Below are 23,120 nucleotides of genomic sequence, written 5' to 3' on the forward strand. Positions count from 1 at the left end.
AACAATGCCTTGCAGGCGAGCATGCTGGAGCCATGGATGACCGTTTTTGTACTACAATAGTACACAGCATGCATTGCAGCATGTTTTTTTTTTTTGTTTTCGTAACCATTTGTTGAGGTTCAGATGCTGATTAATTGCTGATGTGCCTGTGTGTGACTAATTGACACCATAGAAGACCAAACTGTTTGGAAAGTTCTTTATATTATTAACTGACTATGAAAGAACCACTGACTTTTTGAATGGATTTTCATTGTAATCAATTGAACTAACTATATAACGTCTATTTAGTCTAGATTTGCACTCTGAACAGCTCCATAATTTGATGATTATCACCACCATATGGCTGGATAAACAACCAATACCTGATCAGTATTTAACCTCTGGGTTTTTGAGTATATAACAAACATGTTTTAAAAAATCCACATCGTTAGTCAACAATGGTCCAAGGAAAAAATATTAAAAACATACTCTAAGACCGAAATCAAGGGTCATAATGGGAAAGCCCAACTAAATGCAAAACACTTGAATCTCTAACTATGGTGTACTTCTAAATGAAACAATAAAATCAACATCTAAACCTTAGTTATTCTCAATAAGAACTTCTGTAGACGTCTGACAGAAATAAAGTCAGTCTGGTTTGTACTAAAAGTGGAGCTGGTGATGCTGTTTGTTAACAGCAGCTGTTCATCACTAATGCTCAATCCCCAGCACTTAATAATCACTTGATTACATAATTGCAAAGTCTTTAAAACTTACATGGTTTAAGTAAAGGCAATCTGTTTACTCAAACGGTTTTTGAGTTTACTGTGACTTGTCAGGTTTTACAGTGTGTTTGTCAGTTTTAACCCACATTGGCAGCTGCTTTTAATTGAGCATTAGGTTTTTTTACTGTGATTTGACCACAACCAGGCAATTGATTAATCAGAACATTCCCTTCTTACAGATATATTGCAGAAAGATGTGTTGTTTTAAATTTTGTTGCATATTTCAAACTATAATTCTCTTCTCAAATTAAAATCAGTCTATTATCCCACCAGTATTTTTTTCCATTTGTCAATGTTTACATGTTGCGACGTACCTTTCCGGTCTCATCCTCTTTCCAGCTATTTTTCGCTGTACAAAACAGCTTGTTTTGGCGCATGATATTGCAAACTTTGTGTCTCACCATACACACCACATCCTTAATACATTATCTTAATTATTGAACACAGTTGGTTTGTAGTGCAATACAGTTTTTTTACCATATACTGCACTTTGTCTTGCTTCTTCTTCGCTATTTCCATACCAGGGCGAATGAACAGGAGAAGTCTCTCACAGTCATCTAAAGCGGCTTACATCTGTCTTTGAAAAATAAGATGGACTATGGATGGTTTTTTCTAGTTTTTGTTTTTTTTTTGAATGTACAAAAAAAAAAAAGTTCAAAAATTAGACATAAACAAGAAGCATGTAATCATCATCATTCACAATTTTAATACAAAAAGACAGAAAGTGAAGACACAACTGTATATTTAGAATACATTGTAATCTCTCTTAAATGATGACGACAACCCTAGAATTTTTTCTGCCTTTCTTGACTGGTGACTAAGCGTATAGGGATGTTACCGTTATGGAGACCCCCTGCTCAAACTCAGAGGCCCTAAGCAATTGCCTGCTCTGCCTATAGGTCGTCCTGGCCCTGTGTGAATGATAAACGGCACACTCTTTTGTGTCATTTTATTTTGTGGACAAACTAACAGTTTGTTTCAAGCATTCAGTTTAATAACATTAAGTTAAAGATAAAGCCTGTCCACAGCGAATCAGGATGCTGTTCAAAATCCTGCAGCACCACAGACAGAAACAGATAATTTTCCATAAAATCACATTATATTTTGTGCCCAATTATTGTTAATGTGTAGGCCTACATAATGACTTAATCCTGGCTGGAAGATTTGTGAATTGTGTATCTTTTAGCACGTTTGCCTGTCTGTATGCTTTATTATAAGCCATAGGATTCACACCTTTCTCTTTCTGTTTTGCTCTGTTTCACAACCTGTACCTCAAACTCAACGCAACTTTAGAGACCTGCTGTCTTGATCTGGCTGAAAAAATGTGGTAGCTGCGCTTCTTGTCTGGAGTGTTGACAAATTACATGTTTCCCTATTGAATGGTCTCTCCCGTTGTGTCAGTTGTTTGACGCTAGCGGAAACTCCTGAAGGTAAGATTGGCCGCCTGCTATAATAAGGCTGAGCTGCAGGAAGAAGCTCAGTCAGGCTGCTCGCCAGACCGTGGAAAGTAGCCCCAGCAGAAGATTAATAATCCATACACAATAATTACAAATCGTCTGCCATTTTCACACTAAATATTTTTTGCAAATAATAGAAGGCAATTAAAGGAAACGATAGATCCACTTGAGGGGTCCTGAAGTACAATAAAAATCACACATGGGTTCTAAAATATTCCAACAAGAAAAAAAGAAACCAAGTTCAAAGAAGTTAATATATTTACATCGAAATGATGGATGGCATATAAACTATGGAAGACTTGTAAATTGCTCATTTACAAATAAAAGCAGAGACTGTCATGTAACCATGTAAAGGCATTGATTCTGTCATAGTAGTGTATTTTACTGCTATGACAATGTGACTTCTTCTGCATTTCCAGAACCTGATGCTGTATCCTCCATGTTTTTGCGTCCTACAGCAAAGACATCTGCACGAAGTTTCCTGTACTGCGGCCTGACCCTGAACGAGAACGAGACGAGAGGAGCTGAGTAGACTTCAATGAGATTCAAATTAAACCGCTGAATTCATGAACCAGAATGAGTTTTGCTTAGATAAACAGAGGAGAAAAGAGGCTTTAGAGACTAGATTTGCACTTTCAGAAGCCAAATGTTTTACTTTCCTTTCATATACTGTCCCTCTGGAGACACTGAAAATGTTTTGGTACTGCTTTTATATCTAGGTGGCACTTACTATACTTACATTTAAATGAAATCATTTGATACAGGGCACTTATTGGTGCCTCATATGTTTTTTAAATTAGTTCTTATATTTTAACAAATTACCTGCATGTAATTTAACATCTGAACCTGTCCCTAACCCCCCTCACCTGTATCCCACCGCAATAGCGCAAAAGGTTTTACGATACAGCAGAGGTGGGACTTTCAAGTCAAAAGTCAAGGTCTTCCAAGTCATATCCCCCAGGTCCCCAACAACGAGTTAGGCTAGTTAATGAGATAATTAAGTGACTAATTAATGAGGATTGTGCAATAAGTTGATGCTCACCGGGCTGGTTATTGAAAATTAACGATGATAAGAAGATTTAAGTTTTAATTGGTTAAAATGATGCCACCATCATGGAGATCAGTGTTTGATTTAGATTTTAGTGCTCTTAGACTCCTGCTAGATTTGTATCTCTGTATGTGGTGTTTGTAGAGCAGAGAGTGTCCAGTGATATACAAATAAATGTCATAGTCCACAAATGAGCATGGGGTGGATTTAGATTGGAAATCATGTTTTTTTTTTCAGCACTTTTAGTGTTAAAACATACATTCCAGTGAAAATTATAACATGCATAAAAGGTACTGCTCTAATATTTACAGAGAACAAATTTTAAGTCTGTATAGCACATACAGATATTTGAACTCCACTGCTTTTAGACACACAGATATCAAGAACCAGCATATGAATCTCTACAATGGTGACAGACAACAAAGCTTCATGTTGCAATACATGAAAAACTCCCATAATGCACTGAAGTATGAATAATTATTTGTCACTACTGTTGAGGATCATATGATAAATGTTCATGGCTAAATGTCTAATTCTAAACAAGTTTTTTTTTCTGCTGAAGAAAAAAAAAAAAAAAAAAAAAAAAAAAAAAAAAAAAAAAAAAAAAAAAAAAAAAAACTAAAATTGAAGTATTATGGTGGGCCATTTGCATAATGAGTATCACTTTTTTTTTAAGAATCAAAAAATAAATTGAAATCAAGTTCAACAGTCATCAAAAGCATCAAGTTATCTGCTAGTTCCAAGATTGTTCAGCATTGCACAAATGTTTGCTATGAAAACAGTAATGCATTTGTTTAGAAACCAATTTATCTAAACTGTTAAAAGGCTCAAGTGCCCAACTGAAGGCAAATACTGACCACATTATATAACTGATTAATATACTGACCAGCCTGAGGGTGGCGCTCTAATGTTGACTGGCAGGCTCAACATACATAGAATATTATCTTTTATTGTGTTTTTATTGTGTTTTGGTATGTTACGAGTTGTGGGAAAATTCAGGAGAGGAAAACAAAGAGCGCTGCATTTCCATTTTTCACCACTGATTTATATTGGAATAACGAGAGGCACTGTTGAGCTCGGGAGGGAAGTGCCAAAATAAGAACAGGACCTCCATAAAGCAGGAATATTATTTAATATCCAGATTTCAGATGAAAATTTAGTAATGTCTGACCTCATTATTGAGGACACAGTAGATCAGGAAGATGAAGGTTCCCTGCTGGGAGCTCAAGACCAGGAAGAGGATCTCCAGCAGCATTACTGCCATTAGTGAAGAAACCCATGAATCCAGGAGCAACCGAGAACCACACACACTTGAGCCAGTGTTTTTAAATGCCCAGAAGAAATATCCTGCAGAGAAACAGAGAAGAAAGTGTGAATGTCTTTATTGACTATATGTTTTTGTTAAGAGTGGTAGAACTACAAAACATGCATGTACTTGGTTTGTTTCATCTGTGAAACTTCAGCGTTGAGATTTTTGAGAGTTGACGTACAGAGTTGATGACAATCCTTATGAAGAAATAATTATGTTTAACTGCAGAAAAAGAAGAAACTTAAATCTAGGATCTCTTTAGTATTTTGGTTTCACAGCCCAAGTGAAAAATGTCTTAACTAGAACTTACGGTTAGTATGACACCAAACAGGACCCAGAAAACTCCAGATAAAACCTTTATCCATTTTAATCCAGCAACTGTTCAGAAGAAAACACAATATAACCAACTGAATGAATTGATCCAAATACTATTTCATGTGCTGCCTGTGGTGGTTACTACTGGGAAAAACGGTGTAAAATAAACTGGCAAATGTATTTGTAATCTTCTGGGTGATTTGAAACTGTATAAAATGTATTTTATCAGAGAGCAGTGTTGTTCCAAAATATCCAAGCTGTCAGTCATAAACTAAAAAGTGTGTTTGACTTCCATGTGGCACTGCACAGACCGATCTGTGTCTGACATGAAGCAATTAATGCATGCCAGTTAGATATTTTGTGTGACTTGAGATGAAAAACATTTATTTTGCTATGTAAAAATGTCTATAATATCTGTGAAATTGACAAATATTGCATCTAATCTACTTCATCTGTGACAAAGAACGCAAACACAACATGAGCATCACTACGGGAAGCAGAATGTGTCCGACTTCACGTCTCTGTTACAGTTCCTCTGTAAACCCGACAAGTAACTTAACTCAAACGTTTTGAGATTAAACAGATATCCCTAAAAAACCTGACAAGTTAGGTGTTACTCAAACCGTTTTGATTGAGGAAACCGATTTGCCTTAAACCATTTAAGTTTAAAACTAACAGTTATGAGACCCTGAACTTAATTCAGTTGAGTTCAGAAAAAGAAGCTATACATTGCAATTGTAGTAATTAAGTGATTAACTAAATGATCATTGAGCATTAGTAATGACAGCTGCCTGTTTTAACAAACAGAATCACTGAAGAAAGAGAAACACAAAAGACTACACTGACTTCAGGCACAGCCTTAATATGAAAATCAACTGGAAATAAAATACATTAAATCTCTCAAGATCTGATTAAAACAACCCCACAAACAGCATCACCAGCTCCACTTATGAATAACCAGACTGACTTTATTTCTGTCAGACGCCTAACAGAAGATCTTACTGAGAATTACTCAAGGTTTAGATGGTTGATTTATTGTTTCATTTGAAGTAAAAAACCATGTTAGAAGATCAGTGTTGCGTTTAGTTTGGGCTCTTGACTCTTGATTTCTGGTTCAGTTTATTTTTTTCTCTGGTTGTTGTAGCCATATATTTTTGAAACATGTTTGTTGTAACTGAAAAACCCAGTGAAAATATTATAAGGTATTGTTTGTTACACTACATATTGGTGATGACAATCATCAATTATGGAATTGTTTAGAGTCCCAAATCTGAATAAATAGGTGTTGTATAATTGTTTTTATGATTACAATGACAATCATTCAAAGAACCAGTGGTTTTGTGATAATCAGTTAATAGAAAGGGTTTGCCAAACACTTTGTGCACATACATTTTTCTTTTATTGCAGCAATTAGTCACACACAGACATCAATAATCAGAATATGAATCTCAACCAATGGTGACGAAAAAAAAAAATGCTGCCCTTGCATGCCTGGGTACTTTTTTTTATGGTTCACCATTTTGTTGAGGGGTTCATATGCTGGATTATTGATTTCCTGTGTGTGACTAAATTGACATAAATAGAAAACCAAACTGTTTGGAAAGTCATTTATATTAACTGATTATTACAGAACCACTGAATCTTAAAATCACATTCACTACAAACAATGCAACTAATTACATTACACATATTTCATCAGAAATTGAACTCCAAACAGTTAAATAATTATGATTATCATCAATGTGTATGTAACAACAAACACCTAAGTACAGGTTAAGTAAAAAAAAATGTTATTCTGAGGCAGTTTTGTGTTACTTTGGATAAAGCAGCTTCTAAATGTGTGCATAATATATATATATATATATATAATATATTATATATATATATATATATATATATATATATATATATATATATATATATCGTAACACCTGATGTGTTTTTTGTTCTGGGGGCTTTTGTGTTACAACAAATATGTTTAAAAAACATATTGTTACAACAGCCAGAAAAAAACTAAGACAGAAATCAAGGGTCAAGAGCCCAACTAAAGCAAACACTGATCTCTAACATGATTACTTTAAATGAAACAATAAATCAACATCTAAACCTTAGTTAATATTCAATAAGATCTTCTGTAGACATTTGACAGAAATAAAATCAGTCTGGTTATTAATAAGTGGAACTGGTGATGCTGTTTGTGGGGTTGTTTAATCAGATCTTGAGAGATTTAATGTATTTTATTTGTTTATTTTTTCTAAGGGTGTTTCTGAAGTCAGTTGTAGTAGTTCTTGTGTTTCTCTTTTCTTCAGTGATTCTGTTTGTTAACAGCAGCTGTTCATCACTAATGCTCAATCAGCACTTAGTTAATCACTTAATTGCTTTAATTGCAAAGCTTTAAAACTTACATGGTTTAAATCAAGGCAATCTGTTTACTCAAATGGTTTGAGTTAAGTTACGCGTCGGGTTTTACAGTGTACAAGTGGCAAGTCTCGCTGATCAGTTACATCCAGCTGCAGCTGAAGTTGATCACACCTACTGTCTTTATATCATCTAATCAAATCCAGTTTTAAAAAAGCAACTCACTCTTCGCTGCCGTAGCCTTCAGGAACCAGACCGACAGACACACAGACCACAACCAGAGCAACCAGATATCCAATCACACACAGGAATCCACTGCTAAGCACCTCCCTCTTTTTGGAGCTGATCTGTGATAGGTTCTTCACACAGATGAAGAGCAGCACAGCTTCAATGAACATCCACACAAAGCCGGAGAGAAAGAGGAAGTGCAGAAGGCCTGATTCAAGCACAGCACACAACACCTAGAGACCATGAGAGACAGTTATGATGATTCTCAGTGAGGCTGTGCTGAGCTGTAGGGCTCCTTCATCATTCTCACCTGCAGAGGCCGTATGAGGCTCAGGAACTGCTGTGTGAGCAGAAACAGAAGGTGAGCCAACAGAAGACTGATGCAGATGTTGATTCGAGCCACATTATTCACTCCAGGACTCCACTGAAGGGCAAAGGTCAACAGGGCCAAACCGAAGAACACCAGCCCCACGATCACACACACACCAAATTCAACAGCTCCATCAGTGAGTCGCTCTGAGAAAACGTGAGAGAACATGAAGTGTCAAATCTGGTGCTGCTCTTCAGTGTTCACTAGAATGTTCTGTGTACCTCTGACTGGACGGCGGCTGGTTTTGCATGATGATAGCAGCGAATGTGGACAGATGATCACAGGGAACACACAGTGTAGCTGCTGGTGGTCTTTAAAACAGAACAACCATCTACAATCCACTCACTGATATTCCAGTACACACAGAACAGAGAACCGTTGGGATCAAACTCCTGCAAAAACAAGAAGAAAATATCAGAACAGTGAATATTAGATTTGTTTTCAGATGTTCATCAGTGCTCTGATAAAACAAAAGCACATTTCAGTCTCTCACTCTGATGTGTTTGAGGGTGAAGTTGACTGGTTTAGTTAGTTTAGTGTTGGTGGTTTTGGGAAGAGTAGCTGAGATTACAGTGGACATCATGGTTTTAATCGTGTCATTGGATGTGTTGAAGAAGTCTGGCTTCAGTAGATCTCCCATCGTGTTGTAGCTCATGAAAGCCACAGCAGCTGATTCTGTGTGACAGAAACAGACAAAGCAATACTATGTTAAAACAATCAAAAAAGTAATTAAATGTGGTTTAGCGGTGATGGAATGATTTCACTTTCTATGATTTTTTTTAATCACGCTGAAATATTTAGACATACTTTCATTGTTGTTCTTGGCGATCCCAATGAGATCAATGTCCACAGAAGAATTTGTCGTGTCGAGTCGAGGGATGTTCTCTAAGGTGACCTGAGGTCCAACCATGAAGACTTGACCCTCTGAATAAATGCAAACAAGCATATGCTATAGTAATTTATTTACAATATTTATCTTTTTTATTGTTATTAAAGTGTTACGTCCCAGGACATATAAGTGGAAGTGTTTTTTTTTTTGTGTGTCTGTGCATTTGCTCTGTTTGTTTTGCTTTCTCTCTCTCTCTCAAATGCTGATAAGGACTAACAGGTGGAATAAGTGTATGGCATTATTTTTTAGTCAAAAGTTATGAGCGTGTAAGACATGCTCACGAGCACATTATGTTATTTCACACGCGCAAAAATGAACCTTCAGCTGGCATGATAAAAGTATTCGCACATGTAGCTGCGAGTGAGCGCCTGGCATACTCTCATAGGTTAACTCTGCTTGTACAGTGGAATCCTGCTTGCGCAGTGAGCTTCTGCTCACGGAGTGCTGTTTTGCTCGCGCAGTGGATTTCTGCTCGCTCGAGTCTACATGACTTTTGACAATTTGGGGGCGGAAACCAAGGAGGGCACTGACCCTCTTATGATTGGTCACTTTCACACAGGGACATCCTTAAACCTTGATTGACAGCTCTCATTACAGGAAGCACGGAGTCAAAGCATCTGACGGAGTTCAGTCATTCAGTTAACACTGCATTACACAGTTATGGAAGCAGATTAGTCTCAAATATAATTCACGACAAAACACACACGTGGGACGGAATGGCGGCGACACCTACTTAACAAAACGTAGGCTTCATCGTTCGCAAATATATACATCGATGGTAATTGATTTATCTACTGATTTATTAATTGATTTATTAACTATTATCTGCGCAGAATTTTATACGTGCAGAGACATTTTATGTATATTAGAAAACTCGTTCTAATTCATTCCCACTCTTCTTCGGTGGTAACTTAACCCAACTCCGTGCTTCCCTGTAATGAGAGCTGTCAATCAAGGTACAAGATGTCCCTGTGTGAAAGTGACCAATCAAGAGGGTCAGTGCCCTCCTTGGTTTCCGCCCCCAAATTGTCAAAAGTCATGTAGACTCGAGGGAGCAGAAATCAGCTGAGCGAGCAGAAATCCACTGCGCAAGCAAAACAGCAACAGCTACATGTACACCTCTCGGTTGTTGAATTTGTGCGCGAGTACTTTTATCATGCCAGCTAAAGGTTCATTTTTGCGCGTGTGAAATAACATAATGTGCTCGTGAGTATTTCTTACACGCTCATAACTTTTGACTAAAAAATAACGGCATATAAGTGGATCATTCCAAGTACACCCGGCTGCAGCCTGCAGATCGAGGTGGGGCTACACCTGGGGCGGGGCTGCATGTGTCGCTCCGCCCCATACCTTCTCTGATTGGTTTGATCGTCTTTCATAGACATACACAGTAAAACCCCCAGTGTTAAATTAACACTCACAGTGTTTATATAATCCACACTCAGAGTGTTAAAAAAGTAACACTAAAGCAGTGCTAAAGTTACAGAGATATTAGTTTAGTAATTGAGTGATGATTGACCATTATTGAAGAACATCTGCTGTTAACAAACTGAATCACTGACAGAAAGAGAAACAAGAACAGAGCAGAAATACTACAGAAAGAACTACAATTGACTTCAGCCACAGCCTTAGATGAAAACATTAAATCTCTCAAGATCTCAGCAGAGGATGATTAAACAAATCCACAAACAGCACCACCAGCTTCACGCATCACTAACAGGATTGATTTTAGATGTTGTTTTAGTTTTGTTATCAATTAAGTTACCATTATCGAGGTCAGTGTTTGCTTAAGTTGAGCTCTTGACACTTGACTTTAGAACACTAGAATATCTTTGGTTGCAGTAACTGTGTGCTTGTTTGCACATGTTTGTTATGGTGCGAAAAAAGGGTTGATTAGGAGTTGTTTATGTTTCAGAAATATATTTTCAGCATAAAATGGCAACGATGGTAACAATCAACAAAAAGCTCCATGTTGCAGTGCATTCTGGGAGCACCAATCAAATATGTTTTATTGTCACCATTGTTTGAGCTTCATACACTGATGATACTGATGTGTGTGTATGATAATGCAGTTTTAATTAAAACTTTTTGGACTGATTTACTTTTAAAAGTTTTTCAGATTAATCAAACTGTTTGATCAAGCTTTGTATTTCATGTGATCACTTAATAAAAAAGAACAAACAAACAAAAAACCTTAAACCAGTCAATAATTATGCTATGGACAAAACTAGGGAATGCTAATAAATGCTGATGATTTTTCTTATTGAAACATAAACAAACTACTTGAAACATAAACAGCAACACCCAACTTCCATAAGAAACACGTTCAAACAAGCACACAGTTATGGCAAGCCAAATTATCTAATGTTTTAAAGTCAAGGGTCAAGAGCCCAACTAGATAATGGTAACTTCAAACAAAACTAAAAAATCAACATCTAAAGTCAATCTTGTTAACAATGCGTGAAGCTGGTGATGCTGTTTGTGGAGTTGTTTAATCATCCTCTGCCAAGTTGATTTCATCTATGGCTGTGGCTGAAGTCAGTTGTAGTTCTTGTATTACTGCTCGTCCGCTTACCACAGCAGGTGTTCTTCAATAATGCTCAATCATCACTCAATTACTAAACTAATTATCTCATTAACTTTAACACTGCTTCAGTGTTACTTTTTTAACACTCTGAGTGTGGATTATATAAACACTGTGAGTGTTAATTTAACACTGGGGGTTTTACTGTGTAGCTACATGATAGGAAATGTGTGTAGTTGGTGTAGAATGGAGTATGTTGTTTAAAAAGCTAAAAATACTGTGCAGTTTTACAAAGCCTTCATTACAATGCACAGATGTTTATTCTTAACTGACTCACTATGTCCTGATTTTTTGAATCACAAGATGTTAGCTGCTGCAAGTTTAATCTTCTGGACAGGTGAATTCACAAATGAATCATTGGGACATTCTAAAACACTTAACGTGAAAGTACGTGGCTTTATGCATTAAAACTGTGTTTTAAAAAGACCAAACTCAGTAAACAAACTTTTAATAAAGCATTCTATTCACAGGAAAGCATATATGAGCCCAGAATACGAACACAACATGTTAATTATGCATTAAGCATTTTCCTCCCATAACCTGCTTGTCTGTAAATAGAATGCTTTATTAAAAATGTTTACTGAGTTTGGTCTTTTTAAAACACGTTTTAATGCATTTCGCCACGTTGAGCGTTTTCCTTTTTAGGCCAATTGTTTTCTATGGGAGGAAAAAATGTTAACTGAGTTTGGTCTTTTTAAAACATGTTTTAATGCATTTCGCCTGAGTAAAAAACATAAAAAGTGTCTAAAATGTGTGCACATCACTGAAAGATATATTAAAGTTTTAACTGTTTAAAATGTATGAAAACTCTTTGCTGTGAAATAACCACAATCTTAACAACTGCACTAAAATAAAGATCACGATGCGCATGACATTGGTTCGTTACTACAGCAAACAGATTTCAGAATCCTTTCAGAATCATTCACTGGCTGGTAGAAAATAAAATTTTCTCGATTTCTTCACTTTAAAATAATGAGGAGCAGCATATTTTCCTGAAATAAAGGGGAGGAAAAGTCTATGCTTTGCAATGTAATAAAGAAAATTAAAGTTTCATAAAATTTAAATGGCACACAGCAGACACACACTGTAAAACCCGACAAGTAACTTAACTCAAACCGTTTGAGTAAACAGATTGGCCTTGAACCATTTAAGTTTTAAAACTAACACACTGTAAAACCCGACAAGTAACGTAAACTCAAACCTTTTGTGTAAACAAATATCCTTAAAAACATGACAAGTTGGGTTTACTCAAACCGTTTGAGGAAACCGATTGCCTTAAACCCATTTAAGTTTTAAAAACTTAACAGTTATGAGTACTCTGAACCTTAATTCTAGTTGAGTTCACTGAAAGAAGATATACATTGCAATTAAGTAATTAATTGATTAATTGAGTGAATAATTGAGCATTAGTGATGAACACCTGCTGTTAACAAACAGAATTACTGAAGAAAAGATAGAAAGGACCTACAACTGACTTCAGACACAGCCTCACTAAAAACTTGACAAAGTTATGGTTAAATCTCAAACCGTTTGAGGAAACCGATTGCCTTAAACCATTTAAGTTTTAAAACTAATAGTTGTGAGTACTCTGAACTTAATTCAGTTGAGTTCACTGAAAGAAGATATACATTGCAATTAAATAATTAAGTGATTAATTGAGTGATAATTGTGAATTAGTGATGAACAGCTGCTGTTAACAAACAAAATTACTGAAGAAAAGAGAAATACAAGAACTACAACTGACTTCAGACACAGCCTTAGATAAAATAAACTGAAATAAAATACATTAAATCTCTCAAGATCTGATTAAACAACTCCACAAACAGCATCACCAGCTCCACTTATTAATAACCAGACTGACTTTATTTCTGTCAGACGTGTACAGAAGATCTAAGGTTTAGATGTTGATTTATGTTTTCATTTAAAGTAACCACACTGTAAAACCTGACAAGTCACAGTAACTCAAACCGTTTGAGTAAACAGATTGCCTTTACTTAAACCATGTAAGTTTTAAAACTTTGCAATTATGTAATCAAGTGATTAATTAAGTGCTGATTGAGCTTTAGTGATGAACAGCTGCTGTTAACAAACAGAATCACCAGCTCCACTTATTAGTAACCAGACTGACTTTATTTCTGTCAGACGTCTAAAGAAGATCTTATTGAGAATTAACTAAGGTTTAGATGTTGATTTATGTTTTCATTTGAAGTAACCATGTTAGAGATCAGTGTTTGCTTTAGTTGGGCTATGACCCTTGACTTCTGTCTTACATTATTTATTTTTTTTGGACGTTGTAACCATGTGTTTTTGAAACATGTTTGTTATAACTCAAAAAACCCAGAGGAAATATGATCAGGTATTGGTTGTTATACAGCATATTGGTGATGATAGTCATCAATTACGGAGATGTGCTGAGTTCAAAATCTTACTAAATAGGTGTTCTATAGTTAGTTCAGTTAATTACAATGGAAGCCATTCTAAAACTCAGTGGTTCTTGTTTAGTCAGTTAATATAAAGAACTTTCCAAACAGTTTGGTTTTCCATGGTGTCAATTAGTCACACACAGACATCAATAATCAGAATATGAACCTCAACAATGGTTACAAAAAAAAAAAAAAATGCTGCAATGCATGCTGGGTACTATTGTAGTACAAAAACTCATCCATGGCTCCCAGCATGCTCTGCTGGAATTTTTTTTTTTTTTTTTTTTATGGTCACCATTGTTGAGGTTCATATGCTGATTATTGATGTCTGTGTGTGACTAAGCAACACCACAGAAAACCAAACTGTTTGGAAAGTTCTTTATATTAACTGATTATCACAGAACCATTAGCTCTTATAATCAATTTTACTGTGATCAATCCAACTAATTACATAACACCTATTTCATCAGAGATTAGACTCCAAACAGTTCAATAATCAATGATTATCATCAACAATATACAGTATAACAACCAACATCTAGGTACAGGTTAGATATAAAAAAAGATGCTAACCTGAATGCACTATAAGTTGCTTTGGATAAAAGCAGCTTCTAAAAGTGTGAGTATAACACCTGATGATATTTTCTCTGGGCTTTTGAGTTACAACAAATGGTTACAACAACCAAAGAAAAAACTAAGACAGAAATCATGGGTCAAGAGCCCAACTAAAGCAAACACTGATCTCTAACATGGTTACTTCAAATGAAACAATAAACCAACATCTAAACCTTAGTTAATTCTCAATCAGATCTTCTGTAGACGTCTGACAGAAATAAAGTCAGTCTGGTTATTAATAAGTTGAGCTGGTGATGCTGTTTGTGGGGTTGTTTAATCAGATCTTGAGAGATTTAATGTATTTTATTTCAGTTTATTCTATCTAAGGCTGTGTCTGAAGTCAGTTGTAGTTCTTGTGTTCTCTTTTTCTTCAGTAATTCTGTTTGTTAACAGCAGCTGTTCATCACTAATTTACAATTATCACTCAATTAATCACTTAATTATTTAATTGCAATGTATATCTTTGTAGAAAAAATGGTTTGGATGTTTTTTGAATTGGGTGTATAGCTTTTGAAATTTTTTAAAAACTGCCAGGGCCGAGCATACCAATGACCAAACAACACGAGAACAAGTAAGTGATAAAACAATCTTTATTTAAATATTTAAAAATAGCTTGGGGAATAGGGAAAGGGCAATTAAAACTAAACTCTGACTCGGCCCTCCAGATGGGCTATGGCCGGGAAGAGGTCAGGGAGCAAGGGGGCCACGGGGATCCGGGGCGTGGGACTCGGGCCCCGGCCTGAGTCTTAGGTATCCGTAGCGCCCTCCTTCTTCCTCCTCTTCGCTGAATACAGCTCACGGTAAGTACTGGTTCACACAGTTCATTCCTTGGGTGCTCACTCGCTTGCTCTTTCTCCACAGGTAGCGGCGTAAGTACAGGTTTCCTCGGTCTCTCCTCGTGTTACCCACTCTCTCTCCTTTTCTCTCCACAGGTATCAACTTAGGCACAATAGCACAGTTAGTTTGCTTTGAATGGCTCTCACCTCTGGGCTGGACACAGCGTACTGTAAGTACAGGGTCGCTCTATTCCTCCTCGTGTTATTCACTCTCTCTCCTTTTCTCTCCACAGGTATCAACTTGGGCACAATAACACAGTTAGTTTGCTTTGAATGGCTCTCACCTCTGGGCTGAACACAGCGTACTGTAAGTACAGGTTTCCTCTGTTTCTCCTTGTGTTACTCACTCTCTCTTTCCTTTTCTCTCCACAGGTATCAACTTGGGCACAATAGCACAGTTAGTTTGCTTTGAATGGCTCTCACCTCTGGGCTGGACACAGCGTACTGTAAGTACAGGGTTCGCTCTATTCCTCCTCGTGTTATTCCCTCTCTCTCCTTTTCTCTCCACAGATATCAACTTGGGCACAATAGCACAGTTAGTTTACTTTGAATGGCTCTCACCTCTGGGCTGAACACAGCGTACTGTAAGTACAGGGTTCCCTCTGGTTCTCCTTGTGTTACTCACTCTCTCTTTCCTTTCCTCTCCACAGGTATCAACTTGGACACAAAGCACAGTTACTCTGCTTTGGATGGCTTTCACCTCTGGGCTGGACACAGCGTACCGTGCTATCTCCGGAGATCTGAAGCACGCTCACAACATATACTGTACTGAACTAGGCTAGGTCCAGCAGTCTCCTTGTCCTCCCGCGACGAAGTGCGTGAAGGCGGGGGGTTTATCTGACAGGACACACGGCAATACACAGCAGCCCACAGCAATATACAACACCACGTCAAAAGTTATAGGTTTTCACAGCACGAAGACTCACCCACCACACTCAGTGTACGAAAAGGACACCCGTCTTCCTTCACTTCGCTTGGTTCGGATCTGGCGATGGAATATGCGGCCTAGCTAGTGATGTCGTCGTTGTGACTACTTCAATAAGTATTCCTTCGGCTCTCCCACCACGCTATATTAGGGGTAGGGCCGCCCTCCTCCTCCTGGAGAGATCTACACAACGCCAGGTCAATATACAGGGCACTTTCGACTGGCTCTTAGTACTCACATCAATGCCGCTTCCAATCCCCTTTTTTCACGTCGTCTCAGTTCGCCGTATAATCCGTTCACTTCTCAACCTTTAAGGTTCGCGATGTCTTCACAATCATACAATTCCAGCCTGAGGGAGAGAGAGAGTTAGACAGCCACCAGCAGCGCACCAAGACGGGCACAACACAGTGCTTCACACACACCAGAAAAAGCCCCCAGACTGTGAAATAACTTGGCCTTAAGTACTGCCTTGTCCAGCGTATCCTCCAATCACCAACCGCTGTCCCTAACTAGGCACAGGTGCATCGAATTCCCTGATTTTCCTTCTTACGGCGCTACCGGAAGTTCCGGTGTTCTGTTTTTTCCGGTCCGGGCGGAAACACTTCCGGGCGGAACCAAACTTCCCGAATTTTGGTTCCGCCCCTAAAGATCGTCACCTTGTGACATCCTCCCCCGCCAATCCGTTCTAGTCCCCTAGAACGTCCTCGGACTGTCCACTCCCCATAGCGGGCAGGGGGTCGGCCTCGGTTCTCTCGCTGGGATCGTCTCACTGGTGAATCGGGCTCAGCTTGTTCAGGGGCTGCTTCTGGTTCTCTCGGGGCGATCGGGGGTGGTGCCACCACGGGTCTCCCTGGTACCACAGCCCAACCTTCAATCCAGGGGGCCGCTGGTACAGGTTCCGTGGGGACTTCTTCCACGGCTTCAGGGTAGTTAGGGCATGGGCGAATCATGTTCCGGTGCACCACACGGTCGGGGCCTGACTTCCCTTCTGGCCGGATGGTATAGACCGGCTGTCCCGGCCTCTGCTGCCGGCAGACTACATAAGGGGTGGCCTCCCAACGGTCACTCAGTTTCCCCTTCCCCTGCCGCCGATTATCTCTCACCAACACCCTCTCTCCTGGCAGTAGAGGGGCTTCTCTAGCAGTCCCGATCATACAACCGCTTACTTTTCTCTCCTGCCGTCTGTATCCTTTTCGACACCTGCTCATAGGCGAAATGCAAGCGCTGGTGATGGCGCCCCACCCACTCCGTTACACTTGCTTCCTCTTGGTCGGCTGTCACTCCTAGGACCAGGTCAGTAGGCATTCGTATGTGTCTGCCAAACATCAGGTAAGTGGGGGCGTAACCCGTAGTACTATGTATACTGTTGTTATAGGCCCTGTTGGAGGTTTGGCAAGGCACTCACCCAATCGTCCTGCCGTTGTTGGTCCAAGGTCCCCAGCAGCCCCCATTAGGGTCTGATTGAATCTCTCACAGCCGCCGTTCCCCTGAGGATGATACGAAGTGGTGTGAGTTTTCGTGCAACCGTACAACTGGCATAGTTCTCTAATTACCCTGGACTCAAAGTTGGCTCCTTGATCGGAGTGCAGAAACTCCGGGCATCCGAACGTCTGGAAGACGGCCCGCCATAAAACTGTAGCGGTGGTGGTTGCAGTCTGGTCGAGGGTGGGGGATAGCCCAAGCGTACTTTGTGAACAAATCCGTTATTACCAAGATGTTCTGGTAGCGATCTCGTGGTCAGCCCAGTGTCAAGAAGTCCATAGCCATGATATGAAGGGGGGCCTTCGCATGGATGGGTACCATTGGCGCTCGGACCTCCCGTCTGGACTTAAACAATATGCATCTCGGGCAAGCTTGAATTAGGGCGTGCACCGATGCCTCTAGCCCGGGCCAAAAGAAGAATCTCCTAAGCAGGGACACGGTCCTCTCCTGTCCCTGGTGCCCCAACTGGTTGTGGTACGCCGAAACTAAAGCCGTTACCTCATCTGCGGGTACCACGATCTGGCGTACTTCTTCGCCCAAAACTTCGGGTCACTGACCCTTCTGCACAGAACGCCATCTCTCAGCTCCAGCCTGTCCCATTGCCCCAGCAGCCTCCTCCCAGTATCCGTCTGGGCTAACCTCTCCGCTGGCGTCAGCCGTCGGCCCTGTTCCAGCCATTCTCTTCCCAGCCGCACATCTTGATCCCTGGCCTGTCTCTCCCTCCACCGACGGGGATCCCATCCCCAGTTCTCAGGCACGGCCTCTTGTCTGCTGCCTGGTGCCTCTACTGCTCCTACCATATAGCCCTCCTCCGGGCTGGCCCCTCCGGGGCTTTCCGCTTCGGGCAGCCTTGAGAGGACGTCCGCGTTCGTGTGTTCACGCCCTGGTCGGTACTGTAGTTGATAGTCAAAGTTGGCCAGTTGGGCCACCCACCGCTGCTCCACGGCTCCCAGCTTCGCCGTCTGTAAGTGTACTAATGGGTTATTGTCTGTAATGATCGTCACCTTGGCACCCCAGAGGTAGTCTTTAAATTTCTCACTTAGGGCCCACTTCAACGCCAGCAGCTCCAATTTGAAAGAACTATAGTTCGCATCGTTCCTCTCGGCTGGGTGGAGGCTCCGGCTGGCATACGCGATGACCCTCTCGACTCCGTCCTGCCGTTGAGCCAACACCGCTCCCAGCCCGAGATTGCTGGCATCTGTATACAAAAGGAATGGTTTTGTGAAATCTGCGTATGCCAAGATAGGGGCCTGTAGCAGCTCCTGCTTCAATGTCTGGAACGCCGACTCACAATTTGCATCCCAGTCTACGTTGGGCGACCCCCGGCCCCGGTTACGACCTGTGCCAACCAGCAACTGATTAAGGGGTTTAGCAATTTTTGAAAAGTCCTTTATGAAACGCCTATAGTATCCCACAAATCCTAAAAAGGATCGCACTTGCCTCACTGTCTTCGGGGCCTTCCAGTCCTTCACGGCCGATACCTTTCCAGGATCTACGGACACTCCAGCCGCACTGACCACGTGGCCCAGAAAGTTGACTTCTCTCCGTAGTAAGTGACACTTATTGGGCTGTAGTTTCAATCCGTACTTCTCCATGGCCCGAAAGACTTCCTCGAGGTGCCTCAGGTGTGAATCAAAATCTGGGGAGTAGACAATCACATCATCCAGGTAAACTAATACTGACTCCATTAACTGACCTCCCAAGCACCGCTGCATCAGCCGCTGGAAGGTGGCCGGAGCGTTACAGAGCCCGAAAGGCATCCGGTCCCATTCAAATAGTCCAAACGGGGTTGTAAAGGCAGTCTTCTCCCGGTCTGCTTCGGCCACCTGCACCTGCCAGTAGCCACTGGCCAAATCTAAGGGTAGAGTACCATGCCGACTGCGTGAGGCTGGCAAGCGAATCTTTGATCCGTGGCAAAGGGAAAGCGTCTTTCTTAGTCACGAGGTTCAGCTTACGGTAGTCCATGCAGAATCTCCAAGCCCCCGTCTTCTTTTGCACCAGCACTATGGGGGCCGCCCACGGGCTGCTGCTTTCCCTGACAACTCCTTGCTTCAGCATGCCTTGCAGGAGTGTACGTACCTCGGTATACAAAGTGGGCGGAATTGGGCGATACCTCTCCCGGCTGGGCCCTGCATCCCCGGTAGGTATATGATGTTGTACCACCTGGGTGCATCCGTAGTCTTCATCGTGGGTGGCGAACACATGCTGCCATCTCCGAAGGAGGGCCTGTAACTTCTGTGTCTGTGCTTGCTCTAAATCCTCCCCTTGTAATGACTCACCCGCCAGGTGGCTCGGCACACTCCTCTCCATACCACCCCATGGGGTGTCTACTTGTGTCAGGGCCACCTCGATGACAGTGGGGCACACCTGACGAAAACTAATATCCCTCTCTTCCCTTACTTGGTGGGGTGTAACCGTTGTCAGACGGGCTAATCGTTGGTGCCGATGTAGTTGCACCGCGTATGGATGTACATTCCGTATCCTCACGGGGACTCTCCCCCGCCGGACCGTCGCTAGTCCTCGTGCCACTTCCACTTGTGGACAATCCACATGGGGCTCCACCAGCACCCACTCTTCTGGGCCCGCTCTTCGGGGCGGTACTCGCGCCCCACACAACAGCCTCACTTTTTGCGGGGACAGACAAAGCAAAACGACACATCACTCTTCCTACCTCTTCCTGTTCTCTGCGGACTTGGCTCATTTGCACCCTTTGACAGTCAGCTACCACACACTCCCACTTGGGCCTCTCTGCAGGTGGTATCTTCGATACGGGCCTAGCCCGAAATAGCTCTTCCCAGCAATCAGCGAGGACATTCATGCCCAACAGGGCTCGATGTGCACCCAGACAATGGTCTTGCACGATAATCACACCTTTCTGGGGGACCATCACTCCGTGAACCTCTAGGTCCGTCAATCGGTAGTCAATATATGGGATGTCGAGGCCGTTTGCGCCCTTCAGAGTAAGCCAGGGGGCCTCCGCCCCTGGTGCCCCTTGTTTCCCAAACACTTCTTCGGATAAACTCTCAGCAAATAACGTCACTTGGGAGCCTGTGTCTACCAGGCATTGAATCTCCTTGCCGCACACTCTCACCTTCGCCACGGGGCTACGCCCAATCATCTGGCTCCTAGAGCCATATCCTCTTCCAGGGTCTTCTCGAGGGGTCCCGGCCACACGACCCACAGTGGCCGGCCGACCTAAAAAACCCCCTTCTGACGCCCTGCGGGGCCCACACTGGCGGCTATAGTGACCTGGTTTGCCACAGCGGTTGCAGATGGGTCGCCCTTGCTCGTCCCATTCAAAACGGGGCCGGTTAAAGTGGTTCGGGCGCCTGAACGGCTCTCGGCCTCCCTCTGAGTACACTCGGTCTCGGGGCGCCGGCCGTGGTTCCTCCCGCGCCCGTCCTTGGCGCAATTCTCCTACGAGGGCTTTAGACAGTTCAGACATCTGATCGCGGACATCTTTCAAAAGTTCAGCCTTCAGTGCTTGCTTCCAGTCAGGGCCTCCGGGTTGTGCTGGTGCTACTTCACTGACGGCCGCACACACTGGGGGACCACTCACCTCAGTCTCATCACCTTCCAGGGCCAGTGCCTCTTTCTTCAGATCTTCGAACGTAAGACCCGGGTCCCTTCGAAACTGGATACGTAGGCTCTGTCTCACCGGACCCTCCTTCAACCCCAGAAGAAACTGGTCCCGCAATAGAGTCTCTCCATCTCCCAACCCGTGGTCCCGACGGGTCTGTAGTCGGGCGAATTGCTCTCGCAACCTCAGGGCGAAAGCTCTAATCGGTTGGCGGGGGGCCCTGCTTACAATTGAAGAACTGGGAGCGAAGGACAGCTACGGGGGGGTGTGGTCACCATACTGTTCAGTGAGGAACTGGAACACGGTTTGGGCGTTGGCTCTAACGGCTTCGGGGGCGGCATGCACCTCTCGCCGCGCTTCTCCATCCAGGGAGTTTAACACAAATTGAAGCCGCTGGGCTGCACTAAGGCCCTGTAGGTCGGCCAGGTACTCTAGTTGAGCCTTCCATTCAGACAATCGTACCTCGGATTCTGTCCCCCCATATTTTTGGATCCAGGGGCTCCCCATAAAAACGGGCATGGCACGGGGTTGGGCTGAAGGCCCCGCGTTGTCGGTCATTGGACGACCTTGGTTACTCAACTCGAGGTGGAAACCCTGCCGACTACGCCAAATCTGTCACACCCAGGGGCTGGCTATGCTTTGACTAAGCCACACCCCTTCTCAACTTCCACCTCGAGGAGGTCCCCAAAGCCAACCCAATGGCCAAACAACACGAGAACAAGTAAGTGATAAAACAATCTTTATTTAAATATTTAAAAATAGCTTGGGGAATAGGGAAAGGGCAATTAAAACTAAACTCTGACTCGGCCCTCCAGATGGGCTATGGCCGGGAAGAGGTCAGGGAGCAAGGGGGCCACGGGGATCCGGGGCGTGGGACTCGGGCCCCGGCCTGAGTCTTAGGTATCCGTAGCGCCCTCCTTCTTCCTCCTCTTCGCTGAATACAGCTCACGGTAAGTACTGGTTCACACAGTTCGTCTCATTCCTTGGGTGCTCACTCGCTTGCTCTTTCTCCACAGGTAGGCAGCGGCGTAAGTACAGGTTTCCTCGGTCTCTCCTCGTGTTACCCACTCTCTCTCCTTTTCTCTCCACAGGTATCAACTTAGGCACAATAGCACAGTTAGTTTGCTTTGAATGGCTCTCACCTCTGGGCTGGACACAGCGTACTGTAAGTACAGGGGTTCGCTCTATTCCTCCTCGTGTTATTCACTCTCTCTCCTTTTCTCTCCACAGGTATCAACTTGGGCACAATAACACAGTTAGTTTGCTTTGAATGGCTCTCACCTCTGGGCTGAACACAGCGTACTGTAAGTACAGGTTTCCTCTGTTTCTCCTTGTGTTACTCACTCTCTCTTTCCTTTTCTCTCCACAGGTATCAACTTGGGCACAATAGCAAAGTTAGTTTGCTTTGAATGGCTCTCACCTCTGGGCTGGACACAGCGTACTGTAAGTACACAGGGTTCGCTCTATTCCTCCTCGTGTTATTCCCTCTCTCTCCTTTTCTCTCCACAGATATCAACTTGGGCACAATAGCTCAGTTAGTTTGCTTTGAATGGCTCTCACCTCTGGGCTGAACACAGCGTACTGTAAGTACAGGTTCCCTCTGGTTCTCCTTGTGTTACTCACTCTCTCTTTCCTTTCCTCTCCACAGGTATCAACTTGGACACAAAGCACAGTTACTCTGCTTTGGATGGCTTTCACCTCTGGGCTGAACACAGCGTACCGTGCTATCTCCGGAGATCTGAAGCACGCTCACAACATATACTGTACTGAACTAGGCTAGGACCAGCAGTCTCCTTGTCCTCCCGCGACGAAGTGCGTGAAGGCGGGGGTTTATCTGACAGGACACACGGCAATACACAGCAGCCCACAGCAATATACAACACCACGTCAAAATTATAGGTTTTCACAGCACGAAGACTCACCCACCACACTCAGTG

General features: G+C 42.3%; 1 pseudogene; it reads right to left on the reverse strand.

Moving 5' to 3' along the window:
- The window catches only part of LOC122146481, a 52,439-nt pseudogene that overhangs the window by 21,172 nt on the left and 8,147 nt on the right, over nucleotides 1-23,120 (reverse strand).

The sequence above is a fragment of the Cyprinus carpio genome, chromosome A1, assembly GCF_018340385.1.
Source record: "Cyprinus carpio isolate SPL01 chromosome A1, ASM1834038v1, whole genome shotgun sequence".
Taxonomy (NCBI): domain Eukaryota; kingdom Metazoa; phylum Chordata; class Actinopteri; order Cypriniformes; family Cyprinidae; genus Cyprinus; species Cyprinus carpio.